Raw genomic sequence first — 6,000 nt, 5'->3', positions numbered from 1 at the left:
GGGGGAAAGACTCCACAGTATTTCTTGATTTGGGTCCTAAACTGTAATAAAGAGAGGAAAGTGAACTGGGTGTAAGCATGTGCCCATTCATTCTCTCTGTCCTGCTAACTGTAGAGTTGTCTAGCTGCTCTGTGTCCCCACTGTCTTGACATACCTGTTATGATAGACTGTAACTTGAAATTGTGAGCTAAAATTAACCCTTTCTGAGTTGTTTCTGTCAGGGTATTTTGTCACAGCAATAAGCAAAGAAACTGACCCAACCACTAAACACTTGTGATTTAATCACAGGCTTCTTACTCATCATCTTGAAGTGATTTCTGAATTAGCATTACCTTTAGAGTGCCTGAATTTTATGCACTGTCTAACATAATTGTCTCATCCTTTGCTGACCAAACAGGGAGGCATTCAAGTTGAGTGATCAGTAACAATGTCAACAGACTTTATTCTTTTTATGACACAAAGATAAATGCTCCCAAAGACACACCATTTGATCAGGAAGACAACAAAAGGCATTCCAATCTTTCATCACAATGCCCTTCAGAAACATCAGCATGTGTGCATGCATATACGCTTTATCTTTTGACACTAATAAAAATCATCCACTGGGGAAATGTACAAGCATCCATCAAAGGCAGAGTTGTTTGCTGTCTTTGCTGCTCACCATGAGCACAGATTACGGTGAGGAAAAACCAACCAGGCAGAACCCAAGGACCATATAATCTCCACAAAACCTGGAAAAAAAAACTGTTTTTGTACAATGTGACATTTTATAGAACACATTAAAGCTAGAACTCTCAGGAGGGGAAAAGCCTATAAGCCAAAGGTTTCAGTGGAGCATGAATTGGGAAGGACAGAGAATAGTAAGATGCTTTCTGCTGGGTCTGGTAACATTTCTACTGACAGGAAATTCTCCCTCTGTTAGTGAATGAAGAATAATCCAAGGGAGAGCCAAAGTTTATTAGGTTAAGAAAAACAGAATTGACTTTATACTTTTCCCAATAAAATGTGAATTATTAAAAAGTCCCTGGAGTTATTAATGTCTTTATCTGAATGTCAGATACCAAGAAAATCAGAGGCAATATTTCTTCAATAAATTTCACTTTTCTGGAAAGTTCACTAAGTACGGATGGATGTTTATCTGTGTCCTCTTTGTTCCTGCTCTAATAGGCCACAATGTACCTCATGTAACAAAGGTTAACATGCAGATGTGAGAATGATTGAACTTCAGATGTCCACTTTGTGCGGAAGTCCTGGCTGGTTCAACCATCTTCACTTCAGAAACACCATAGCATATTTCTTGTTTCTAACACTGAATATGGCCTAGGGATCCAGTCTAAACAGTTTTTCTTTCTCCTCTTTGCATTGCTGCAACGTTTCCTACACTGTAGGTGCAGGCTCTGCTTCTATAGTAACAAGAGAACAGTGGAAAAATAACCCCAACCCTAGTCTACTTTTATTTAAATGTCAATTTCTATTTTCTAAGTTGATATTTGCAGTGCTTCTGAAAGACATTCCTGTAAGTGAGAAATGGTTTACTAGAGTAAAGCGAGCGTCATGCTGGAACCCCTGCTCATCACTTGCACAAGCTGGGAAACCCAGTCTACCCTCCTTTCTCGAACCCTGCCTGGCACAGAGAAAACTCCCCTATCTACTTGGAGAAACTTCAGGCCAACATGCCACCACTCCTTCTCTTCCTGTTTCTGGCCCACCCAGGGGCTCAGTTTTTGGCCATGCATGAACACCATCCCAGCTCCTAGCTGGCACATCATCATTCCTCAGCTAAACTCTGTAAACTCCCCTTGCTTTAACCTAGATGTGTGACTTCACTGACCTCCACCTGTGAGATCTGTGAACCCACACAGGAGCTGCCTATTACACCTGACTTTATCTATCTTGAATCTTTGGTCTAATCTAGCCTGTATCTGCATCACTGAGGGATAAAAAATACCCATCAGAGAACACTACAGTAAAAATCCTCCACAGGCACCATCTTCACCAGCCTTCTCCTTTTCCAGATAAATAGAGGGTCAAAACAGGGATTCAGCACATAGCAGTTATGGTGGAATATGCTGGTTTTTTATTGCTTTTCTTTTCTTTATTAATTTTTTTTTACCTTAAGTATGTGTATATATCCTTTCTGACTTGCTCTTTCTCCTGGCCACATGCTCATGGTCCATCTCATCTCATGAAAGCTCCACCCTCCCTTGGTCTCCTTTTTTCTTCTCCTCCCTGTCTCTCTGTGATTCCCAGCCAGGTAAATGAAAACCTGCCTGCCTACCTTTATCAATTGCCCAATCACAGGCTTTAGGCTTTTATTGACCAGTTAACTTGGGGAGCAAGGTTACATAGGATCATTTGCTGTAGAGGGGGACCTCCTTGTCAGGAGCAACCAGATTTGGGGTACAGAATTTAGCACCTGTGTACAAGTAGCACCAGACTAAGCCCCTACACTAAGCCTTAGGTGCAAGAGTTGTAGATGTATCAATATTGACTAGGGTGCACAGTTCTGCATTTAAATGTTTGTGATTTTCTGTAATCATCTCCATCTGCTGCAAAGAGAAGTTTTCTTGATGAGGGATGAGGACTATACTTATCTATAAATATAAAGACAAGTATTTAGAATGCAGTTAGGGATTATTCTGGTTTAGTTAAGTGATGTTTGTGGATTCTTCAACAAGGTCATTTCTTCACTAGCCCTTTGTAGTTAGGTAATTTTCCAATATAAGGTGTAATGTTCCCTTTGTTAAACCAATCTGAAGTCCGATTGGAGAGGTGTTTGTTACCCTATGCCATTATGGCTATCTTGCTATGCTGATTATTATTCATAGAGGTCAGAGCTAGGTAGGCCTCATGGATGCTACCCTCTGTGGAACCTTGCATATCATCTTCTATTAGCATGGAAGCTAGTTCTAAGAAACAAGGCTTTTGGGTCTGGTCCATCTCAGGTCCTCTGAATCTTATGTCTGAAGTGTGTGGTGTCAACCAAGGATAATAGCAATAGACTATTTGGGGTTTTGGGGGAGTCCCTAGGACAACTCTGACCAACAACTCAAAGAGGGTTTTTCATACCTGGTGTTATAAATTTTGATAGTCCATAACTTCTAGAGGGAGCACTCCTAGAGGGAGCACTGCCAGCCCAGATGGTATTTGTTAAACTATATGTGTATATGTATTGTGCCTAGTTAAGTTTAGGTGGGTAGATAATAGTACGCTTTGTTCCAATTTTTTCAGACATCCTCACTGTTAATTTACCTTCCTTCCCATTTCTTCAGTATTCATCTTCACTATTTAGTGAACTAGTGGTTTTAGATTCTCCTCAAATAACCATGAGTTCACTAGGACTAAATAGTTACTGAGCTGGTAACTGAAATGGTACTGAGCTGGGTTTCTATTACCAGACGTAGTTTCCCTTTTTTGAGCTAATATTAAGTCCAATTAAAGAGCTGTTAGTAACCACCAAGGTATGTGTGCACTACTACACCCTTTGTGTTACCATACCCTTCTCACCATTAAAGTGGTACATAGTCACCACATCTGGGTAGGACCTCTGGTTACCTCTCTCCTCTCAAAGCTTTCATGGTGGTTTCTAATAGCATGAAAGCTAGTTCTAAAGAGGGGGCATTCAGTTCAGTTCCAGCTTAGAGACCTCTGGGCTGTATTTCTGAACTACATGTTGTCTTTAGTAACAGGGTCTTACCTTCCACCCCTGTGAGCTAACCAAGTGCAGTGTTACTCCCATACCTAAGCTCAAGGAACATTGCCAAAGAGGGGGGCAGAAAGATCAGAAGAGTCAAAGGTCAAAATAGTGTGCTGTGAGATTGTGTCTCCTAGTAATCTCAGAACCCCAAAAGCCTTGCCAACATGACTGCTCCAATTTGAGCTGAACATAGATGACATTATAAGATGCACCAAACTGGGAAGGGAAAAATCCCACAAGACTCCAACCTTTCACAGAGAATTACAGCCAACTGAGGAAATCGAGGAGCAGGATAAGTGGTCTTTCCAAAGGAAGAGTACAAAAGTTGGTTGTCTAGCATCAAATGATCAGCCATGAAAACATACATACAAGTAACATTATATGGACTAAAATGCTATACTTAGGAATAGATATGTACACACATATATTAGTTAAAAGGAAGGCCCTTAATATTGATGTGGATGGGAATATAGGAGTGTTTGAAGGGGAAAAAAAAGAAGAGAGAAAAGTTGTAATTATTTTCATCTCAAAAATAAAATTAAAAAAGATAATGTTTAGAAAGGTTCATTTCCCACCTTCTAAAAAAATTTACATTTTTAACAAATTGAGGTTCCATCTTTGAAGAGAAAAAAAAATCAGTCTTAAAACTGATGTAAAGAATAATGTTGCCATAATTATGTACTCTGATTAAAGCCCTTGGTGTATGAAATTGTTTCATTTATATACAACTGAAATCAGAAAGAGATATCATGGGAGAGGGGAAGATATCAGTTATGACCAGAGATATTTCTACAAGGTGGTAAAATAATCAGGGACATTGATATTAGCAAAATACAGTTTGAAGAGAAAAATTCTATGTATCACAGGGAATATTTAATTATAGAAATTATTTTTATTGCTAGAAAATATATGTTTGTAGAAATAATTTGCAGTCATAATTAATCATTTTAAGGCTATATTTATTTTTAATAGACATTGGCAAAGGAAGCGAAGAAATAAATGGAAAATTGTGGTATCTGGTGGTAATCCACACATCTGCCCTTCCCTTCCCCAATTTTCTTTAGAGGGAAGCTTAAAATAAACAAAATGAATGAATAAAATTGTCCCATATGTTTTAACTTGGATTTGCAAATTCAGTTTTTGAAAAGCCAATTCTAAGCCAACATTTTAGAAATCACATCACTCACTTTCAAGTGAGCCACTCCTATACACCCAGCTATCTTGACACTTTTCACAGTCAGCAAATGTTCCCACAGAAAGGCTGTGAACAGTCATTGGCTGTATCCCTCACCCCTAACAGTGAAGTTGTTTTAAACAACAAAGTATTTCAATTTAAGGGTGAGTGATCTATAGGGTTTGGTTTGTATAAACCCAGGATGCCACTGTTTAGTATTCTAAACTAACTTCATCTTCTAGCACAAATGGACATGTTTTTCTCACACATTAATGCATTTTTAGAGTAGCAATATGGCAAGTCCAGGTGGTATGGTTATCCATAGATGATCATCCCCAACAGAATGCCTCCGCCCTCAGAGGTGATGATGGCCAAACCCTGCCATGCCTTCCTGCTCGCATAGATGCTAATGGCAGTAATCAAAAAGACTTCTAAGGCATAAGGCACATGCAGAATTTATGAGCTTTGTCCATTTGCTAATTATATAAGCTACTAACACTGCTGGCAAGGCTGTGTACACTTCTACACTGTCATCGTAATTAAAAAGTTTTAGTATGTGGTTTTGTGTTGCGACACCATCTATCAAAGTCCATTTTCTGACATGATTAGCAGATGTGATGTGTTCCATATAGGTTATTTCTGCAATTGTACTACTTACTATAATATAGCCTTGTCATGTAACTTTATTTTACCAAATTTACCTGCCCTGCTGTGGCTACCTGTGCTATATACCTTTATAACTCATGGAGCATGCACAAATCAAGAGAGACAAGGTCAAGAGAAATATATTTTAAGAATTATATTTTGTTGATACTGGGGAAATGGCTCGGTTAGTAAAGTGCCTGCCATGCAAGCAAGACAACCTAAGTTCAGATACTCACATCCACATAAAAGCTTAGCACAGTGGCTTACTTCTCTAACTCCAGGACTGGGGGAGCTAGAGACAGGCAGATTCCTGAAGCTCATTAGTAAACTACATAGTTAAAGTGAGAGTTCTAGATTCCATGAGAAGTCCTGTCTCAAAAATTAAGGGAGAAAGCAAATGGAAGGAAGGAAGGAAGGAAGGAAGGAAGGAAGGAAGGAAGGAAGGAAGGAAGGAAGGAAGGAAGGAAGGAATCTAGTAGCTACT

This window comes from Mus musculus, chromosome 10 (assembly GCF_000001635.26).
Source record: "Mus musculus strain C57BL/6J chromosome 10, GRCm38.p6 C57BL/6J".
In the NCBI taxonomy this organism is placed as follows: domain Eukaryota; kingdom Metazoa; phylum Chordata; class Mammalia; order Rodentia; family Muridae; genus Mus; species Mus musculus.
The sequence above is the reverse complement of the archived record's forward strand: the minus strand, read 5'-3'. Positions refer to the sequence as shown.